This window comes from Asterias amurensis, chromosome 6, assembly GCF_032118995.1.
Source record: "Asterias amurensis chromosome 6, ASM3211899v1".
Lineage (NCBI taxonomy): Eukaryota > Metazoa > Echinodermata > Asteroidea > Forcipulatida > Asteriidae > Asterias > Asterias amurensis.
In genome coordinates, this window is record NC_092653.1 from 19,449,875 (window position 1) to 19,473,566 (window position 23,692).

At 43.6% G+C, this 23,692-nt stretch overlaps 1 protein-coding gene across 1 annotated transcript in view; it reads right to left on the reverse strand.

Annotated features, from left to right (window-relative positions):
- The window catches only part of LOC139939130 (uncharacterized), a 257,440-nt gene that overhangs the window by 18,729 nt on the left and 215,019 nt on the right, over window positions 1–23,692 (reverse strand). The gene's annotated exons all lie outside the window — the stretch shown is intronic.

Consider the following 23,692-nt stretch of genomic DNA (forward strand, 5'->3'; position numbering starts at 1 on the left):
GGTCAGGAGTGACTCATCGTCAGCTAGCCATATTGATACTAGTAGACGTGTAGTCAGTCGTTAAATAAGGGAACACAGGAAAGTTGTTCAGGATGCTCAACTTGGTCGATTTGCACCGTCAAAACGCGATTTCCAGAGTTGACTATTAGACAAACAAGATGGCCGCTCTTCCCTTTTCCCTGCCCGGGGAATAACCTTTTTAATTTTCGAAGCACCCCGAAAAGCCGAATTAGCGTGATTACTTCTTGCGGATACCCCACCCGAGTGTTCAGGTGCAAATTTGAACCCAGTCAATGTTTTACTTTGGCGGCAATCGACGATTTTTGGTCAAATTATGACGTCACTATTGCACAAAAAGTTGTAATTACCTAGGTTTTGCGAATTTTGCATGACTCCACACAGGAAAGTTGTTCAGGATGCTCAACTTGGTCGATTTGCACCGTCAAAACGCGACTTCCAGAGTTGACTATTACAAAAATAAGATGGCCGCTCTTTCCTTTTACCTGCCCGGGGAATAACCTTTTTAATTTTCGAGGCACCCGAAAAGCCGAATTAGCGTGATTACTTCTTGCGGATACCCCACCCGAGTGTACCGGTGCAAATTTGAAGCACGCCAATGTTTTACTTTGGCGGTAATCGACGATTTTTGGTCAATATATGACGTCACTTTTGCACAAAAAAACTGTTATTCCCAAGGTCTTGCGAATTTTGCATGACTCCACACAGGAAAGTTGTGTTCAGGATGCTCAACTTGGTCGATTTGCACCGTCAAAACGCGATTTCCAAAGTTGACTATTAGAAAAACAAGATGGCCGCTCTTCCCTTTTACCTGGCCGGGGAATAAACTTTTCAATTTTCGTGGCACCCCGAAAAACCGAATTAGCGTGATTACTTGTTGCGGATACCTCACCCGAGTGTGCCGGTGCAAATTTGAACCCCATCAATGTTTTACTTTGGCGGTAATCGACGATTTTTGGTCAAATTATCACGTCACTTTTGCACAAAAAAGTTGTAATTCCCAAGGTTTTGCGAATTTTGCATGACTCCACACAGGAAAGTTGTTCAGGATGCTCAACTTGGTCGATTTGCACCGTCAAAACGCGATTTCCAGAGTTGACTATTAGAAAAACAAGATGGCCGCTCTTCCCTTTCCCCTGCTGCCTGGGGAATAAACTTTTTAATTTTCGAGCTCCCGAAAAGCCGAATTAGCGTGATTGTTGCGAATACCCCACCCGAGTGTTCAGGTGCAAATTTGAACCCAGTCAATGTTTTACTTTGGCGGTAATCGACGATTTTTGGTCAAATTATGACATCACTATTGCACAAAAAGTTGTAATTCCCTAGGTTTTGCGAATTGTGCATGACTCCACACAGGAAAGTTGTTCAGGATGCTCAACTTGGTCGATTTGCACCGTCAAAACGCGATTTCCAGAGTTGACTATTAGACAAACAAGATGGCCGCTCTTCCCTTTTCCCTGCCCGGGGAATAACCTTTTTAATTTTCGTGGCACCCCGAAAAACCGAATTAGCGTGATTACTTCTTGCGGATACCCCACCCGAGTGTGCCGGTGCACATTTGAACCCCATCAATGTTTTACTTTGGCGGTAATCGACGATTTTTGGTCAAATTATGACGTCACTTTTGCACAAAAAAGTTGTAATTCCCAAGGTTTTGCGAATTTTGCATGACTCCACACAGGAAAGTTGTTCAGGATGCTCAACTTGGTCGATTTGCACCGTCAAAACGCGATTTCCAGAGTTGACTATTAGACAAACAAGATGGCCGCTCTTCCCTTTTCCCTGCGCGGGGAATAACCTTTTTAATTTTCGAAGCACCCCGAAAAGCAGAATTAGCGTGATTACTTCTTGCGGATACCCCACCCGTGTGTGCCGGTGCAAATTTGAAGCACGCCAATGTTTTACTTTGGCGGTAATCGACGATTTTTGGTCAAGTTATGACGTAACTTTTGCACCAAAAAGTTGTAGTTCCCAAGGTTTTGCGAATTTTGCATGACTCCACACAGGAAAGTTGTTCAGGATGCTCAACTTGGTCGATTTGCACCGTCAAAACGCGATTTCTAGAGTTGACTATTAGAAAAACAAGATGGCCGCTCTTCCCTTTTACCTGACCGGGGAATAACCTTTTTAATTTTCGAGGCACCCCGAAAAGCCGAATTAGCGTGATTACTTCTTGCGGATACCCCACCCGAGTGTGCCGGTGCAAATTTGAAGCACGCCAATGTTTTACTTTGGCGGTAATCGACGATTTTTGGTCAAAATATGACGTCATTTTTGCACAAAAAAACTGTTATTCCCAAGGTCTTGCGAATTTTGCATGACTCCACACAGGAAAGTTGTTCAGGATGCTCAACTTGGTCGATTTGCACCGTCAAAACGCGATTTCCAGAGTTGACTATTAGAAAAACAAGATGGCCGCTCTTCCCTTTTCCCTGCCCGGGGAATAACCTTTTTAATTTTCGAGGCACCCCGAAAAGCCGAATTAGCGTGATTACTTCTTGCGGATACCCCACCCGAGTGTGCCGGTGCAAATTTGAACCACGCCAATGTTTTACTTTGGCGGTAATCGACGATTTTTGGTCAATATATGACGTCACTTTTGCACAAAAAGTTGTTATTCCCAAGGTTTTGCGAAGTTTGCATGACTCCACACAGGAAAGTTGTTCAGGATGCTCAACTTGGTCGATTTGCACTGTCAAAACGCGATTTCCAGAGTTGACTATTAGAAAAACAAGATGGCCGCTCTTCCCTTTCCCCTGCTGCCTGGGGAATAAACTTTTTAATTTTCGAGCTCCCGAAAAGCCGAATTAGCGTGATTGTTGCGAATACCCACGCGAGTGTTCAGGTGCAAATTTGAACCCAGTCAATGTTTTACTTTGGCGGTAATCGACGATTTTTGGTCAAATTATGACGTCACTATTGCACAAAAAGTTGTAATTCCCTAGGTTTTGCGAATTGTGCATGACTCCACACAGGAAAGTTGTTCAGGATGCTCAACTTGGTCGATTTGCACCGTCAAAACGCGATTTCCAGAGTTGACTATTAGAAAAACAAGATGGCCGCTCTTCCCTTTTCCCTGCCCGGGGAATAACCTTTTTAATTTTCGTGGCACCCCGAAAAGCCGAACTAGCGTGATTACTTCTTGCGGATACCCCACACGAGTATGCCGGTGCAAATTTGAACCACGCCAATGTTTTACTTTGGCGGTAATCGACGATTTTTGGTCAAATTATCACGTCACTTTTGCACAAAAAAGTTGTAATTCGCAAGGTTTTGCGAATTTTGCATGACTCCACACAGGAAAGTTGTTCAGGATGCTCAACTTGGTCGATTTGCACCGTCAAAACGCGATTTCCAGAGTTGACTATTAAAAAAACAAGATGGCCGCTCTTCCCTTTTACCTGCCCGGGAACAACCTTTTTAATTTTCGAGGCACCCCGAAAAGCCGAATTAGCGTGATTACTTCTTGCGGATACCCCACCCGAGTGTGCCGGTGCAAATTTGAACCACGCCAATGTTTTACTTTGGCGGTAATCGACGATTTTTGGTCAATATATGACGTCACTTTTGCACCAAAAAGTTGTAATTCCCAAGGTTTTGCGAAATTTGCATGACTCCACACAGGAAAGTTGTTCAGGATGCTCAACTTGGTCGATTTGCACCGTCAAAACGCGATTTCCAGAGTTGACTATTAGAAAAACAAGATGGCCGCTCTTCCCTTTCCCCTGCTGCCTGGGGAATAAACTTTTTAATTTTCGAGCTCCCGAAAAGCCGAATTAGCGTGATTGTTGCGAATACCCCACCCGAGTGTTCAGGTGCAAATTTGAACCCAGTCAATGTTTTAATTTGGCGGAAATCGACGATTTTTGGTCAAATTATGACGTCACTATTGCACAAAAAGTTGTAATTCCTTAGGTTTTGCGAATTGTGCATGACTCCACACAGGAAAGTTGTTCAGGATGCTCAACTTGGTCGATTTGCACCGTCAAAACGCGATTTCCAGAGTTGACTATTAGAAAAACAAGATGGCCGCTCTTCCCTTTTCCCTGCCCGGGGAATAACCTTTTTAATTTTCGTGGCACCCCGAAAAGCCCAACTAGCGTGATTACTTGTTGCGGATACCCCACACGAGTGTGCCGGTGCAAATTTGAACCACGCCAATGTTTTACTTTGGCGGTAATCGACGATTTTTGGTCAAATTATCACGTCACTTTTGCACAAAAAAGTTGTAATTCGCAAGGTTTTGCGAATTTTGCATGACTCCACAGAGGAAAGTTGTTCAGGATGCTCAACTTGGTCGATTTGCACCGTCAAAACGCGATTTCCAGAGTTGACTAATAGACAAGCAAGATGGCCGCTCTTCCCTTTTCCCTGCCCGGGGAATAACCTTTTTAATTTTCGAAGCACCCCGAAAAGCCGAATTAGCGTGATTACTTCTTGCGGATACCCCACCCGAGTGTGCCGGTGCAAATTTGAAGCACGCCAATGTTTTACTTTGGCGGTAACCGACGATTTTTGGTCAAGTTATGACGTCACTTTTGCACCAAAAAGTTGTAATTCCCAAGGTTTTGCGAAATTTGCATGACTCCACACAGGAAAGTTGTTCAGGATGCTCAACTTGGTCGATTTGCACCGTCAAAACGCGATTTCCAGAGTTGACTATTAGAAAAACAAGATGGCCGCTCTTCCCTTTCCCCTGCTGCCTGGGGAATAAACTTTTTAATTTTCGAGGCACCCCGAAAAGCCGAATTAGCGTGATTACTTCTTGCGGATACCCCACACGAGTGTGCCGGTGCAAATTTGAACCACGCCAATGTTTTACTTTGGCGGTAATCGACGATTTTTGGTCACTATATGACGTCACTTTTGCACAAACAAGTTGTTATTCCCAAGGTTTTGCGAATTTTGCATGACTCCACACAGGAAAGTTGTTCAGGAAGCTCAACTTGGTCGATTTGCACCGTCAAAACGCGATTTCCAGAGTTGACTATTAGAAAAACAAGATGGCCGCTCTTCCCTTTCCCCTGCTGCCTGGGGAATAAACTTTTTAATTTTCGAGCTCCCGAAAAGCCGAATTAGCGTGATTACTTGTTGCGGATACCCCACCCGAGTGTGCCGGTGCAAATTTGAAGCACGCCAATGTTTTACTTTGGCGGTAATCGACGATTTTTGGACAATATATGACGTCACTTTTGCACCAAAAAGTTGTAATTCCCAAGGTTTTGCGAAATTTGCATGACTCCACACAGGAAAGTTGTTCAGGATGCTCAACTTGGTCGATTTGCACCGTCAAAACGCGATTTCCAGAGTTGACTATTAGAAAAACAAGATGGCCGCTCTTCCCTTTCCCCTGCTGCCTGGGGAATAAACTTTTTAATTTTCGAGGCACCCCGAAAAGCCGAATTAGCGTGATTACTTCTTGCGGATACCCCACCCGAGTGTGCCGGTGCAAATTTGAACCACGCCAATGTTTTACTTTGGCGGTAATCGACGATTTTTGGTCACTATATGACGTCGCCTTTGCACAAACAAGTTGTTATTCCCAAGGTTTTGCGAATTTTGCATGACTCCACACAGGAAAGTTGTTCAGGAAGCTCAACTTGGTCGATTTGCACCGTCAAAACGCGATTTCCAGAGTTGACTATTAGAAAAACAAGATGGCCGCTCTTCCCTTTCCCCTGCTGCCTGGGGAATAAACTTTTTAATTTTCGAGCTCCCGAAAAGCCGAATTAGCGTGATTACTTGTTGCGGATACCCCATCCGAGTGTGCCGGTGCAAATTTGAACCACGCCAATGTTTTACTTTGGCGGTAATCGACGATTTTTGGTCAATATATGACGTCACTTTTGCACCAAAAAGTTGTAATTCCCAAGGTTTTGCGAATTTTGCATATCTCCACTCAGGAAAGTTGTTCAGGATGCTCAACTTGATCGATTTGCACCGTCAAAACGCGATTTCCAGAGTTGACTATTAGAAAAACAAGATGGCCGCTCTTCCCTTTTACCTGGCCGGGGAATAAACTTTTTAATTTTCGTGGCACCCCGAAAAACCGAATAAGCGTGATTACTTCTTGCGGATACCCAACCCGAGTGTGCCGGTGCACATTTGAACCCCATCAATGTTTTACTTTGGCGGTAATCGACGATTTTCGGTCAATATATGACGTCACTTTTGCACAAACAAGTTGTTATTCCCAAGGTTTTGCGAATTTTGCATGACTCCACACAGGAAAGTTGTTCAGGATGCTCAACTTGCTCGATTTGCACCGTCAAAACGCGATTTCCAGAGTTGACTATTAGAAAAACAAGATGGCCGCTCTTCCCTTTCCCCTGCTGCCTGGGGAATAAACTTTTTAATTTTCGAGCTCCCGAAAAGCCGAATTAGCGTGATTGTTGCGGATACCCCACCCGAGTGTTCTGGTGCAAATTTGAACCCAGTCAATGTTTTACTTTGGCGGTAATCGACGATTTTTTGTCAAATTATGACGTCACTATTGCACAAAAAGTTGTAATTCCCTAGGTTTAGCGGATTGTGCATGACTCCACACAGGAAAGTTGTTCAGGATGCTCAACTTGGTCGATTTGCACCGTCAAAACGCGATTTCCAGAGTTGACTATTAGAAAAACAAGATGGCCGCTCTTCCCTTTTCCCTGCCCGGGGAAAAACCTTTTTAATTTTCGTGGCACCCCGAAAAGCCGAACTAGCGTGATTACTTCTTGCGGATACCCCACCCGAGTGTGCCGGTGCAAAGTTGAACCACGCCAATGTTTTACTTTGACGGTACTCGACGATTTTTGGTCAAACTATCACGTCACTTTTGCACAAAAAAGTTGTAATTCCCAAGGTTTTGCGAATTTTGCATGACTCCACACAGGGAAGTTGTTCAGGATGCTCAACTTGGTCGATTTGCACCATCAAAACGCAATTTCCAGAGTTGACTATTAGAAAAACAAGATGGCCGCTCTTCCCTTTTACCTGCCCGGGAATAACCTTTTTAATTTTCGAGACACCCCGAAAAGCCGAATTAGCGTGATTACTTCTTGCGGATACCCCACCCGAGTGTGCCGATGCAAATTTGAAGCACGCCAATGTTTTACTTTGGCGGTAATCGACGATTTTTGGTCAAATTATGACGTAACTTTTGCACAAAAAAAGTTGTAATTCCCAAGGTTTTGCGAATTTTGCATGACTCCACACAAGAAAATTGTTCAGGATGCTCAACTTGGTCGATTTGCACCGTCAAAACGCGATTTCCAGAGTTGACTATTAGACAAACAAGATGGCCGCTCTTCCCTTTTCCCTGCCCGGGAAATAACCTTTTTAATTTTCGAAGCACCCCGAAAAGCAGAATTAGCGTGATTACTTCTTGCGGATACCCCACCCGAGTGTGCCGGTGCAAATTTGAAGCACGCCAATGTTTTACTTTGGCGGTAATCGACGATTTTTGGTCAATATATGACGTCACTTTTGCACAAAATAAACTGTTATTCCCAAGGTTTTGCGAAATTTGCATGACTCCACACAGGAAAGTTGTTCAGGATGCTCAACTTGGTCGATTTGCACCGTCAAAACGCGATTTCCAGAGTTGACTATTAGAAAAACAAGATGGCCGCTCTTCCCTTTCCCCTGCTGCCTGGGGAATAAACTTTTTAATTTCGACCTCCCGAAAAGCCGAATTAGCGTGATTACTTGTTGCGGATACCCCACCCGAGTGTGCCGGTGCAAATTTGAACCACGCCAATGTTTTACTTTGGCGGTAATCGACGATTTTTGGTCAATATATGACGTCACTTTTGCACCAAAAAGTTGTAATTCCCAAGGTTTTGCGAATTTTGCATATCTCCACTCAGGAAAGTTGTTCAGGATGCTCAACTTGATCGATTTGCACCGTCAAAACGCGATTTCCAGAGTTGACTATTAGAAAAACAAGATGGCCGCTCTTCCCTTTTACCTGGCCGGGGAATAAACTTTTTAATTTTCGTGGCACCCCGAAAAACCGAATAAGCGTGATTACTTCTTGCGGATACCCCACCCGAGTGTGTCGGTGCACATTTGAACCCCATCAATGTTTTACTTTGGCGGTAATCGACGATTTTTGGTCAATATATGACGTCACTTTTGCACAAACAAGTTGTTATTCCCAAGGTTTTGCGAATTTTGCATGACTCCACACAGGAAAGTTGTTCAGGATGCTCAACTTGGTCGATTTGCACCGTCAAAACGCGATTTCCAGAGTTGACTATGAGACAAACAAGATGGCCGCTCTTCCCTTTTCCCTGCCCGGGAAATGACCTTTTTAATTTTCGAAGCACCCCGAAAAGCAGAACTAGCGTGATTACTTCTTGCGGATACCCCAGCCGCGTGTGCCGGTGCAAATTAAAGCACGCCAATGTTTTACTTTGGCGGTAATCGACGATTTTTGGTCAAGTTATGACGTAACTTTTGCACCAAAAAGTTGTAATTCCCAAGGTTTTGCGAATTTTGCATGACTCCACACAGGAAAGTTGTTCAGGATGCTCAACTTGGTCGATTTGCACCGTCAAAACGCGATTTCCAGAGTTGACTATTAGAAAAACAAGATGGCCGCTCTTCCCTTTTACCTGCCCGGGGAATAACCTTTTTAATTTTCGAGGCACCCCGAAAAGCCGAATTAGGTGATTACTTCTTGCGGATACCCCACCCGAGTGTGCCGATGCAAATTTGAAGCACGCCAATGTTTTACTTTGGCGGTAATCGACGATTTTTGGTCAATATATGACGTCACTTTTGCACAAAAAAAAACTGTTATTCCCAAGGTCTTGCGAATTTTGCATGACTCCACACAGGAAAGTTGTTCAGGATGCTCAACTTGGTCGATTTGCACCGTCAAAACGCGATTTCCAGAGTTGACTATTAGAAAAGCAAGATGACCCCTCTTCCCTTTTCCCTGCCCGGGGAATAACCTTTTTAATTTTCGAGGCACCCCGAAGAGCCGAATTAGCGTGATTACTTCTTGCGGATACCCCACCCGAGTGTGCCGGTGCAAATTTGAAGCACGCCAATGTTTTACTTTGGCGGTAATCGACGATTTTTGGTCAATTTATGACGTAACTTTTGCACCAAAAAGTTGTAATTCCCAAGGTTTTGCGAAATTTGCATGACTCCACACAGGAAAGTTGTTCAGGATGCTCAACTTGGTCGATTTGCACCGTCAAAACGCGATTTCCAGAGTTGACTATTAGAAAAACAAGATGGCTGCTCTTCCCTTTCCCCTGCTGCCTGGGGAATAAACTTTTTAATTTTCGAGGCACCCCGAAAAGCCGAATTAGCGTGATTACTTCTTGCGGATACCCCACCCGAGTGTGCCGGTGCAAATTTGAACAACGCCAATGTTTTACTTTGGCGGTAATCGACGATTTTTGGTCACTATATGACGTCGCTTTTGCACAAACAAGTTGTTATTCCCAAGGTTTTGCGAATTTTGCATGACTCCACACAGGAAAGTTGTTCAGGAAGCTCAACTTGGTCGATTTGCACCGTCAAAACGCGATTTCCAGAGTTGACTTTTAGAAAAACAAGATGGCCGCTCTTCCCTTTTACCTGCCCGGGGAATAACCTTTTTTTATTTTCGAGGCACCCCGAAAAACCGAATTAGCGTGATTACTTCTTGCGGATACCCCACCCGAGTGTGCCGATGCAAATTTGAAGCACGCCAATGTTTTACTTTGGCGGTAATCGACGATTTTTGGTCAATACATGACGTCACTTTTGCACAAAAAAACTGTTATTCCCAAGGTCCTGCGAATTTTGCATGACTCCACACAGGAAAGTTGTTCAGGATGCTCAACTTGGTCGATTTGCACCGTCAAAACGCGATTTCCAGAGTTGACTATTAGAAAAACAAGATGGCCGCTCTTCCCTTTTACCTGGCCGGGGAATAAACTTTTTAATTTTCGTGGCACCCCGAAAAACCGAATTAGCCTGATTACTTCTTGCCGATACCCCAACCGAGTGTGCCGGTGCAGATTTGAACCCCATCAATGTTTCACTTTGGCGGTAATCGACGATTTTTGGTCAAATTATGACGTCACTATTGCACAAAAAAAGTTGTAATTCCCAAGGTTTTGCGAATTTTGCATGACTTCACACAAGAAAATTGTTCAGTGCAAATTTAAAGCACGCCAATGTTTTTCTTTGGCGGTAATCGACGATTTTTGGTCAAGTTATGACGTAACTTTTGCACCAAAAAGTTGTAATTCCCAAGGTTTTGCGAATTTTGCATGACTCCACACAGGAAAGTTGTTCAGGATGCTCAACTTGGTCGATTTGCACCGTCAAAACGCGATTTCCAGAGTTGACTATTAGAAAAACAAGATGGCCGCTCTTCCCTTTTACCTGCCCGGGGAATAACCTTTTTAATTTTCGAGGCACCCCGAAAAGCCGAATTAGCGTGATTACTTCTTGCGGATACCCCACTCGCGTGTGCCGGTGCAAATTTGAAGCACGCCAATGTTTACTTTGGCGGTAATCGACGATTTTAGGTCAAGTTATGACGTAACTTTTGCACCAAAAAAACTGTTATTCCCAAGGTTTTGCGAATTTAGCATGACTCCACACAGGAAAGTGGTTCAGGATGCTCAACTTGGTCGATTTGCACCGTCAAAACGCGATTTCCAGAGTTGACTATTAGAAAAACAAGATGGCCGCTCTTCCCTTTTCCCTTCCCAAGGAATAAACTTTTTAATTTTCGAGGCACCCCGAAAAGCCGAATTAGCGTGATTACTTCTTGCGGATACCCCCCCCCCCCCCCCGAGTGTGCCGGTGCAAATTTGAACCACGCCAATGTTTTACTTTGGCGGTAATCGACGATTTTTGGTCAATATATGACGTCACTTTTGCACGAAAAAGTTGTTATTCCCAAGGTTTTGCGAATTTTGCATGACTCCACACAGGAAAGTTGTTCAGGATGCTCAACTTGGTCGATTTGCACCGTCAAAACGCGATTTCCAGAGTTGACTATTAGAAAAACAAGATGGCCGCTCTTCCCTTTCCCCTGCTGCCTGGGGAATAGACTTTTTAATTTTCGAGCTCCCGAAAAGCCGAATTAGCGTGATTACTTGTTGCGGATACCCCACCCGAGTGTTCAGGTGCAAATTTGAACCCAGTCAATGTTTTACTTTGGCGGCAATCGACGATTTTTGGTCAAATTATGACGTCACTATTGCACAAAAAGTTGTAATTACCAAGGTTTTGCGAATTTTGCATGACTCCACACAGGAAAGTTGTTCAGGATGCTCAACTTGGTCGATTTGCACCGTCAAAACGCGATTTCCAGAGTTGACTATTAGAAAAACAAGATGGCCGCTCTTCCCTTTTCCCTGCCCGGGGAATAACCTTATTAACTTTCGTGGCACCCCGAAAAGCCGAACTAGCGTGATTACTTGTTGCGGATACCCCACCCGAGTGTGCCGGTGCAAATTTGAACCCAGTCAATGTTTTACTTTAGCGGTAATCGACGATTTTTGGTCAAATGATGACGTCACTTTTGCACCAAAAAGTAGTAATTCGCAAGGTTTTGCGAATTTTGCATGACTCCACACATGAAAGTTGTTCAGAATGCTCAACTTGGTCGATTTGCACCGTCAAAACGCGATTTCCAGAGTTGACTATTAGAAAAACAAGATGGCAGCTCTTCCCTTTTACCTGCCCGGGGAATAACCTTTTTAATTTTCGAGGCACCCCGAAAAGCCGAATTAGCGTGATTACTTCTTGCGGATACCCCACCCGAGTGTGCCGATGCAAATTTGAAGCACGCCAATGTTTTACTTTGGCGGTAATCGACGATTTTTGGTCAATACATGACGTCACTTTTGCAAAAAAAAACTGTTATTCCCAAGGTCTTGCGAATTTTGCATGACTCCACACAGGAAAGTTGTTCAGGATGCTCAACTTGGTCGATTTGCACCGTCAAAACGCGATTTCCAGAGTTGACTATTAGAAGAACAAGATGACCGCTCTTCCCTTTTCCCTGCCCGGGGAATAACCTTTTTAATTTTCGAGGCACCCCGAAAAGCCGAATTAGCGTGATTACTTCTTGCGGATACCCCACCCGAGTGTGCCGGTGCAAATTTGAATCACGCCAATGTTTTACTTTGGCGGTAATCGACGATTTTTGGTCAATATATGACGTCACTTTTGCACAAAAAAACTGTTATTCCCAAGGTCTTGCGAATTTTGCACGACTCCACACAGGAAAGTTGTTCAGGATGCTCAACTTGGTCGATTTGCACCGTCAAAACGCGATTTCCAGAGTTGACTATTAGAAAAACAAGATGGCCGCTCTTCCCTTTTACCTGGCCGGGGAATAAACTTTTTAATTTTCGTGGCACCCCGAAAAACCGAATTAGCCTGATTACTTCTTGCCGATACCCCAACCGAGTGTGCCGGTGCAAATTTGAACCCCATCAATGTTTTACTTTGGCGGTAATCGACGATTTTTGGTCAAATTATGACGTCACTTTTGCACCAAAAAAGTTGTAATTCCCAAGGTTTTGCGAATTTTGCATGACTTCACACAAGAAAATTGTTCAGTGCAAATTTAAAGCACGCCAATGTTTTTCTTTGGCGGTAATCGACGATTTTTGGTCAAGTTATGACGTAACTTTTGCACCAAAAAGTTGTAATTCCCAAGGTTTTGCGAATTTTGCATGACTCCACACAGGAAAGTTGTTCAGGATGCTCAACTTGGTCGATTTGCACCGTCAAAACACGATTTCCAGAGTTGACTATTAGAAAACAAGATGGCCGCTCTTCCCGTTTCCCTGCCCGGGAAATAAACTTTTTGATTTTCGTGGCACCCCGAAAAGCCGAACTAGCGTGATTACTTCTTGCGGATACCCCACCCGAGTGTGCCGGTGCAAATTTGAGCCCCGTCAATGTTTTTCTTTGGCGGTAATCGACGATTTTTGGTCAAATTATGACGTCACTTTTGCACCAAAAAGTTGTAATTCCCAAGGTTTTGCGAATTTTGCATGACTCCACACAGGAAAGTTGTTCAGAATGCTCAACTTGGTCGATTTGCACCGTCAAAACGCGATTTCCAGAGTTGACTATTAGAAAAACAAGATGGCCGCTCTTCCCTTTTCCCTGCCCGGGGAATAACCTTTTTAATTTTCGAGGCACCCCGAAGAGCCGAATAAGCGTGATTACTTCTTGCGGATACCCCACCCGAGTGTGCCGGTGCAAATTTGAACCACGCCAATGTTTTACTTTGGCGGTAATCGACGATTTTTGGTCAATATATGACATCACTTTTGCACCAAAAAGTTGTAATTCCCAAGGTTTTGCGAATTTTGCATATCTCCACTCAGGAAAGTTGTTCAGGATGCTCAACTTGATCGATTTGCACCGTCAAAACGCGATTTCCAGAGTTGACTATTAGAAAAACAAGATGGCCGCTCTTCCCTTTTACCTGGCCGGGGAATAAACTTTTTAATTTTCGTGGCACCCCGAAAAACCGAATAAGCGTGATTACTTCTTGCGGATACCCCACCCGAGTGTGCCGGTGCACATTTGAACCCCATCAATGTTTTACTTTGGCGGTAATCGACGATTTTTGGTCAATATATGACGTCACTTTTGCACAAACAAGTTGTTATTCCCAAGGTTTTGCGAATTTTGCATGACTCCACACAGGAAAGTTGTTCAGGATGCTCAACTTGGTCGATTTGCACCGTCAAAACGCGATTTCCAGAGTTGACTATGAGACAAACATGATGGCCGCTCTTCCCTTTTCCCTGCCCGGGAAATAAATTTTTTAATTTTCGAAGCACCCCGAAAAGCCGAATTAGCGTGATTACTTCTTGCGGATACCCCACCCGAGTGTGCCGATGCAAATTTGAAGCACGCCAATGTTTTACTTTGGCGGTAATCGACGATTTTTGGTCAATACATGACGTCACTTTTGCACAAAAAAACTGTTATTCCCAAGGTCTTGCGAATTTTGCATGACTCCACACAGGAAAGTTGTTCAGGATGCTCAACTTGGTCGATTTGCACCGTCAAAACGCGATTTCCAGAGTTGACTATTAAAAGAACAAGATGACCGCTCTTCCCTTTTCCCTGCCCGGGGAATAACCTTTTTAATTTTCGAGGCACCCCGAAAAGCCGAATTAGCGTGATTACTTCTTGCGGATACCCCACCCGAGTGTGCCGGTGCAAATTTGAATCACGCCAATGTTTTACTTTGGCGGTAATCGACGATTTTTGGTCAATATATGACGTCACTTTTGCACAAAAAACTGTTATTCCCAAGGTCTTGCGAATTTTGCACGACTCCACACAGGAAAGTTGTTCAGGATGCTCAACTTGGTCGATTTGCACCGTCAAAACGCGATTTCCAGAGTTGACTATTAGAAAAACAAGATGGCCGCTCTTCCCTTTTACCTGGCCGGGGAATAAACTTTTTAATTTTCGTGGCACCCCGAAAAACCGAATTAGCCTGATTACTTCTTGCCGATACCCCAACCGAGTGTGCCGGTGCAAATTTGAACCCCATCAATGTTTTACTTTGGCGGTAATCGACGATTTTTGGTCAATATATGACGTCACTTTTGCACAAACAAGTTGTTATTCCCAAGGTTTTGCGAATTTTGCATGACTCCACACAGGAAAGTTGTTCAGGATGCTCAACTTGGTCGATTTGCACCGTCAAAACGCGATTTCCAGAGTTGACTATGAGACAAACATGATGGCCGCTCTTCCCTTTTCCCTGCCCGGGAAATAAACTTTTTAATTTTCGAAGCACCCCGAAAAGCAGAATTAGCGTGATTACTTCTTGCGGATACCCCACCCGCGTGTGCCGGTGCAAATTTAAAGCACGCCAATGTTTTACTTTGGCGGTAATCGACGATTTTTGGTCAAGTTATGACGTAACTTTTGCACCAAAAAGTTGTAATTCCCAAGGTTTTGCGAATTTTGCATGACTCCACACAGGAAAGTGGTTCAGGATGCTCAACTTGGTCGATTTGCACCGTCAAAACGCGATTTCCAGAGTTGACTATTAGAAAAACAAGATGGCCGCTCTTCCCTTTTACCTGCCCGGGGAATAACCTTTTTAATTTTCGAGGCACCCCGAAAAGCCGAATTAGCGTGATTACTTCTTGCGGATACCCCACCCGAGTGTGCCGGTGCAAATTTGAAGCACGCCAATGTTTTACTTTGGCGGTAATCGACGATTTTTGGTCAATATATGACGTCACTTTTGCACAAAAAACTGTTATTCCCAAGGTCTTTCGAATTTTGCACGACTCCACACAGGAAAGTTGTTCAGGATGCTCAACTTGGTCGATTTGCACCGTCAAACGCGATTTCCAGAGTTGACTATTAGAAAAACAAGATGGCCGCTCTTCCCTTTTACCTGGCCGGGGAATAAACTTTTTAATTTTCGTGGCACCCCGAAAAACCGAATTAGCCTGATTACTTCTTGCCGATACCCCAACCGAGTGTGCCGGTGCAAATTTGAACCCCATCAATGTTTTACTTTGGCGGTAATCGACGATTTTTGGTCAAATTATGACGTCACTTTTGCACAAAAAAAGTTGTAATTCCCAAGGTTTTGCGAATTTTGCATGACTTCACACAAGAAAATTCTTCAGTGCAAATTTAAAGCACGCCAATGTTTTACTTTGGCGGTAATCGACGATTTTTGGTCAAGTTATGACGTAACTTTTGCACCAAAAAGTTGTAATTCCCAAGGTTTTGCAAATTTTGCACCAAAACGCGATTTCCAGAGTTGACTATGAGACAAACATGATGGCCGCTCTTCCCTTTTCCCTGCCCGGGAAATAAACTTTTTAATTTTCGAAGCACCCCGAAAAGCAGAATTAGCGTGATTACTTCTTGCGGATACCCCACCCGCGTGTGCCGGTGCAAATTTAAAGCACGCCAATGCGAATTTTGCACCAAAAAAACTGTTATTCCCAAGGTTTTGCGAATTTAGCATGACTCCACACAGGAAAGTGGTTCAGGATGCTCAACTTGGTCGATTTTCACCGTCAAAACGCGATTTCCAGAGTTAACTATTAGAAAAACAAGATGGCCGCTCTTCACTTTTCCCTTCCCGGGGAATAAACTTTTTAATTTTCGAGGCACCCCGAAAAGCCGAATTAGCGTGATTACTTCTTGCGGATACCCCACCCGCGTGTGCCAGTGCAAATTTGAACCACGCCAATGTTTTACTTCGGCGGTAATCGACGATTTTTGGTCAATATATGACGTCACTTTTGCACAAAAAACTGTTATTCCCAAGGTCTTTCGAATTTTGCACGACTCCACACAGGAAAGTTGTTCAGGATGCTCAACTTGGTCGATTTGCACCGTCAAAACGCGATTTCCAGAGTTGACTATTAGAAAAACAAGATGGCCGCTCTTCCCTTTTACCTGGCCGGGGAATAACCTTTTTAATTTTCGTGGCACCCCGAAAAACCGAATTAGCCTGATTACTTCTTGCCGATACCCCAACCGAGTGTGCCGGTGCAAATTTGAACCCAGTCAATGTTTTACTTTAGCGGTAATCGACGATTTTTGGTCAAATGATGACGTCACTTTTGCACCAAAAAGTAGTAATTCGCAAGGTTTTGCGAATTTTGCATGACTCCACACATGAAAGTTGTTCAGAATGCTCAACTTGGTCAATTTGCACCGTCAAAACGCGATTTCCAGAGTTGACTATTAGAAAAACAAGATGACCGCTCTTCCCTTTTCCCTGCCCGGGGAATAACCTTTTTAATTTTCGAGGCACCCCGAAAAGCCGAATTAGCGTGATTACTTGTTGCGGATACCCCAACCGAGTGTGCCGGTGCAAATTTGAACCCCATCAATGTTTTACTTTGGCGGTAATCGACGATTATTTTTTGGTCAAATGATGACGTCACTTTTGCACAAAAAAAGTTGTAATTCCCAAGGTTTTGCGAATTTTGCATGACTCCACACAAAAAAATTGTTCAGGATGCTCAACTTGGTCGATTTTCACCGTCAAAACGCGATTTCCAGAGTTGACTATTAGACAAACAAGATGGCCGCTCTTCCCTTTTCCCTGCCCGGGAAATAAACTTTTTAATTTTCGAAGCACCCCGAAAAGCAGAATTAGCGTGATTACTTCTTGCGGATACCCCACCCGCGTGTGCCGGTGCAAATTTGAAGCACGCCAATGTTTTACTTTGGCGGTAATCGACGATTTTTGGTCAAGTTATGACGTAACTTTTGCACCAAAAACACTGTTATTCCCAAGGTTTTGCGAATTTTGCATGACTCCACACAGGAAAGTTGTTCAGGATGCTCAACTTGGTCGATTTTCACCGTCAAAACGCGATTTCCAGAGTTAACTATTAGAAAAACAAGATGGCCGCTCTTCCCTTTTCCCTTCCCGGGGAATAACCTTTTTAATTTTCGAGGCACCCCGAAAAACCGAATAGGCGTTATTACTTCTTGCGGATACCCCACCCGAGTGTGCCGGTGCAAATTTGAACCACGCCAATGTTTTACTTCGGCGGTAATCGACGATTTTTGGTCAATATATGACGTCACTTTTGCACAAAAAACTGTTATTCCCAAGGTCTTTCGAATTTTGCACGACTCCACACAGGAAAGTTGTTCAGGATGCTCAACTTGGTCGATTTGCACCGTCAAAACGCGATTTCCAGAGTTGACTATTAGAAAAACAAGATGGCCGCTCTTCCCTTTTACCTGGCCGGGGAATAAACTTTTTAATTTTCGTGGCACCCCGAAAAACCGAATTAGCCTGATTACTTCTTGCCGATACCCCAACCGAGTGTGCCGGTGCAAATTTGAACCCCATCAATGTTTTACTTTGGCGGTAATCGACGATTTTTGGTCAAATTATGACGTCACTTTTGCACAAAAAAAGTTGTAATTCCCAAGGTTTTGCGAATTTTGCATGACTTCACACAAGAAAATTCTTCAGTGCAAATTTAACGCACGCCAATGTTTTACTTTGGCGGTAATCGACGATTTTTGGTCAAGTTATGACGTAACTTTTGCACCAAAAAGTTGTAATTCCCAAGGTTTTGCGAATTTTGCATGACTCCACACAGGAAAGTTGTTCAGGATGCTCAACTTGGTCGATTTGCACCGTCAAAACGCGATTTCCAGAGTTGACTATTAGAAAAACAAGATGGCCGCTCTTCCCTTTTACCTGCACGGGGAATAACCTTTTTAATTTTCGAGGCACCCCGAAAAGCCGAATTAGCGTGATTACTTCTTGCGGATACCCCACCCGCGTGTGCCGGTGCAAATTTGAAGCACGCCAATGTTTTACTTTGGCGGAAATCGACGATTTTGTGGTCAAGTTATGACGTAACTTTTGCACCAAAAAAACTGTTATTCCCAAGGTTTTGCGAATTTAGCATGACTCCACACAGGAAAGTGGTTCAGGATGCTCAACTTGGTCGATTTGCACCGTCAAAACGCAATTTCCAGAGTTGACTATTAGAAAAACAAGATGGCCGCTCTTCCCTTTTCCCTTCCCGGGGAATAAACTTTTTAATTTTCGAGGCACCCCGAAAAGCCGAATTAGCGTGATTACTTCTTGCGGATACCCCACCCGCGTGTGCCAGTGCAAATTTGAACCACGCCAATGTTTTACTTTGGCGGTAATCGACGATTTTTGGTCATTATATGACGTCACTTTTGCACCAAAAATTTGTAATTCCCAAGGTTTTGCGAATTTTGCATGACTCCACACAGGAAAGTTGTTCAGGATGCTCAGTTTGGTCGATTTGCACCGTCAAAACACGATTTCCAGAGTTGACTATTAGAAAACAAGATGGCCGCTCTTCCCGTTTCCCTGCCCGGGAAATAAACTTTTTGATTTTCGTGGCACCCCGAAAAGCCGAACTAGCGTGATTACTTCTTGCGGATACCCCACCCGAGTGTGCCGGTGCAAATTTGAACCCCGTCAATGTTTTTCTTTGGCGGTAATCGACGATTTTTGGTCAAATTATGACGTCACTTTTGCACCAAAAAGTTGTAATTCCCAAGGTTTTGCGAATTTTGCATGACTCCACACATGAAAGTTGTTCAGAATGCTCAACTTGGTCGATTTGCACTGTCAAAACGCGATTTCCAGAGTTGACTATTAGAAAAACAAGATGGCCGCTCTTCCCTTTTCCCTGCGCGGGGAATAACCTTTTTAATTTTCGAGGCACCCCGAAGAGCCGAATTAGCGTGATTACTTCTTGCGGATACCCCCCGAGTGTGCCGGTGCAAATTTGAACCACGCCAATGTTTTACTTTGGCGGTAATCGACGATTTTTGGTCAATATATGACGTCACTTTTGCACAAAAAAGTTGTTATTCCCAAGGTTTTGCGAATTTTGCATGACTCCACACAGGAAAGTTGTTCAGGATGCTCAACTTGGTCGATTTGCACCGTCAAAACGCGATTTCCAGAGTTGACTATTAGAAAAACAAGATGGCCGCTCTTCCCTTTCCCCTGCTGCCTGGGGAATAGACTTTTTAATTTTCGAGCTCCCGAAAAGCCGAATTAGCGTGATTACTTGTTGCGGATACCCCACCCGAGTGTTCAGGTGCAAATTTGAACCCAGTCAATGTTTTACTTTGGCGGCAATCGACGATTTTTGGTCAAATTATGACGTCACTATTGCACAAAAAGTTGTAATTACCTAGGTTTTGCGAATTTTGCATGACTCCACACAGGAAAGTTGTTCAGGATGCTCAACTTGGTCGATTTGCACCGTCAAAACGCGATTTCCAGAGTTGACTATTAGAAAAACAAGATGGCCGCTCTTCCCTTTTCCCTGCCCGGGGAATAACCTTATTAACTTTCGTGGCACCCCGAAAAGCCGAACTAGCGTGATTACTTCTTGCGGATACCCCACCCGAGTGTGCCGGTGCAAATTTGAACCCAGTCAATGTTTTACTTTAGCGGTAATCGACGATTTTTGGTCAAATGATGACGTCACTTTTGCACCAAAAAGTAGTAATTCGCAAGGTTTTGCGAATTTTGCATGACTCCACACATGAAAGTTGTTCAGAATGCTCAACTTGGTCAATTTGCACCGTCAAAACGCGATTTCCAGAGTTGACTATTAGAAAAACAAGATGACCGCTCTTCCCTTTTCCCTGCCCGGGGAATAACCTTTTTAATTTTCGAGGCACCCCGAAAAGCCGAATTAGCGTGATTACTTGTTGCGGATACCCCAACCGAGTGTGCCGGTGCAAATTTGAACCCCATCAATGTTTTACTTTGGCGGTAATCGACGATTTTTGGTCAAATGATGACGTCACTTTTGCACAAAAAAAGTTGTAATTCCCAAGGTTTTGCGAATTTTGCATGACTCCACACAAAAAAATTGTTCAGGATGCTCAACTTGGTCGATTTTCACCGTCAAAACGCGATTTCCAGAGTTGACTATTAGACAAACAAGATGGCCGCTCTTCCCTTTTCCCTGCCCGGGAAATAAACTTTTTAATTTTCGAAGCACCCCGAAAAGCAGAATTAGCGTGATTACTTCTTGCGGATACCCCACCCGCGTGTGCCGGTGCAAATTTGAAGCACGCCAATGTTTTACTTTGGCGGTAATCGACGATTTTTGGTCAAGTTATGACGTAACTTTTGCACCAAAAAAACTGTTATTCCCAAGGTTTTGCGAATTTTGCATGACTCCACACAGGAAAGTTGTTCAGGATGCTCAACTTGGTCGATTTTCACCGTCAAAACGCGATTTCCAGAGTTAACTATTAGAAAAACAAGATGGCCGCTCTTCCCTTTTCCCTTCCCGGGGAATAACCTTTTTAATTTTCGAGGCACCCCGAAAAACCGAATAGGCGTGATTACTTCTTGCGGATACCCCACCCGAGTGTGCCGGTGCAAATTTGAACCACGCCAATGTTTTACTTCGGCGGTAATCGACGATTTTTGGTCAATATATGACGTCACTTTTGCACCAAAAAGTTGTAATTCCCAAGGTTTTGCGAATTTTGCATGACTCCACACAGGAAAGTTGTTCAGGATGCTCAACTTGGTCGATTTGCACCGTCAAAACACGATTTCCAGAGTTGACTATTAGAAAACAAGATGGCCGCTCTTCCCGTTTCCCTGCCCGGGAAATAAACTTTTTGATTTTCGTGGCACCCCGAAAAGCCGAACTAGCGTGATTACTTCTTGCGGATACCCCACCCGAGTGTGCCGGTGCAAATTTGAACCACGCCAATGTTTTACTTTAGCGGTAATCGACGATTTTTGGTCAAATGATGACGTCACTTTTGCACCAAAAAGTTGTAATTCCCAAGGTTTTGCGAATTTTGCATGACTCCACACATGAAAGTTGTTCAGAATGCTCAACTTGGTCGATTTGCACCGTCAAAACGCGATTTCTAGAGTTGACTATTAGAAAAACAAGATGGCCGCTCTTCCCTTTTCCCTGCCCGGGGAATAACCTTTTTAATTTTCGAGGCACCCCGAAAAGCCGAATTAGCGTGATTACTTTTGCGGATACCCCACCCGAGTGTGCCGGTGCAAATTTGAACCACGCCAATGTTTTACTTTGGCGGTAATCGACGATTTTTGGTCAATATATGACGTCACTTTTGCACCAAAAAGTTGTAATTCCCAAGGTTTTGCGAATTTTGCATGACTCCACACTGGAAAGTTGTTCAGGATGCTCAATTTGGTCGATTTGCACCGTCAAAACACGATTTCCAGAGTTGACTATTAGAAAACACGATGGCCGCTCTTCCCGTTTCCCTGCCCGGGAAATAAACTTTTTGATTTTCGTGGCACCCCGAAAAGCCGAACTAGCGTGATTACTTCTTGCGGATACCCCACCCGAGTGTGCCGGTGCAAATTTGAACCCCGTCAATGTTTTTCTTTGGCGGTAATCGACGATTTTTGGTCAAATTATGACGTCACTTTTGCACCAAAAAGTTGTAATTGCCAAGGTTTTGCGAATTTTGCATGACTCCACACATGAAAGTTGTTCAGAATGCTCAACTTGGTCGATTTGCACCGTCAAAACGCGATTTCCAGAGTTGACTATTAGAAAAACAAGATGGCCGCTCTTCCCTTTCCCCTGCTTCCTGGGAAATAAACTTTTTAATTTTCGAGCTCCCGAAAAGCCGAATTAGCGTGATTACTTGTTGCGGATACCCCACCCGAGTGTTCAGGTGCAAATTTGAACCCAGTCAATGTTTTACTTTGGCGGTAATCGACGATTTTTGGTCAAATTATGATGTCACTATTGCCCAAAAAGTTGTAATTACCTAGGTTTTGCGAATTTTGCATGACTCCACACATGAAAGTTGTTCAGGATGCTCAACTTTGTCGATTTGCACCGTCAAAATGCGATTTCCAGAGTTGGCTATTAGAAAAACAAGATGGCCGCTCTTCCCTTTCCCCTGCTGCCTGGGGAATAAACTTTTTAATTGTCGAGCTCCCGAAAAGCCGAATTAGCGTGATTACTTGTTGCGGATACCTATCGATACCTCTCGTCACTACTTATTTTTAGCTTCGAATATTTTGTTTAGAGAGCAACAGCTGAAACAGTTATGCCACATTACACAATACACGCAACGCGCACAGCATTCCCTTATAAGGAGTTGCTTACCCGAGGGCGGCGAAGAGCTTTACCATTTCAGAGCTGGAGGGGTGTTGTGTTGAAAGAAATCATTGAACAATTAAAAAATTTACATTTATTTTACTTTTTTACAAAGGATTGTTCATGTTTTTGACTGAAACAGTATTCATGAATGGGAATCAAAGTGTGTTGAATCGGTTTTCAACTAGTGGTTTAAACCCGCCGAGGCCTGGTTCTTGATAATTTACCTCGACTTCCTCTTGGTAAAATTATCAAGAACCAGGCCTCGTTGGGATTAAACCACTAGTTGAAAACCGCTTCACCACACAGTGATTCCCCTATTTAAAAACCAATGTATGAAAGATCAAATTCCCCACCAAAGGTTATAAAGGATGAATTATCCCCTGTACATTTCAATAATGCAATCAGGAAGTAGGTACGACATCTAAAAAGTGAGTTGAATGGGTGAGATTTCGTTAAAGGTGGTGGACACTATTGGTAATTACTCAAAATAATGATTAGCATAAAAACTTACTTGGTAACAAGTAATGGGGAGAGGTTGATATAATAAATCATTGTGAGAAACGGCTCCATGTGAAGTAAAGTGGTTTTCGAGAAAGAAGTTATTTTCCACGAATCTGATTTCGAGACATCAGCTTTAGAATTTGAGGTCTCAAAATCAAGCACATGAAAGCACACAACTTCGTGTGACAAGGGTGTTTTTTCTTTCATTATATGGCAATTTCGATGACCAATTGAGTTCAAATTTTTACAGGTTTGTTATTTTGTGCATATGTTGAAATACACCATGGAGGTAGAATTGGATACACCAAGTGAGAAGACTGGTCTTTGACAATTACCTATAGTGTCCAGTGTATTTAATACAGATTGTCTTAAATGTTGGTACAATTAAATTGCAAGTGTAACAGTCTTAAGTTTACGGGGCTAGTATTTCAACCTTGTATCTAGTACACAATACTTCTTGGCCAATATAATTTCACATTTCAGTTCCCACATTGTCCCGAGTCATCTAAATGTTATTGTTGTGAAACAGTTTTGATGAGTGAAAGGGTGGACAA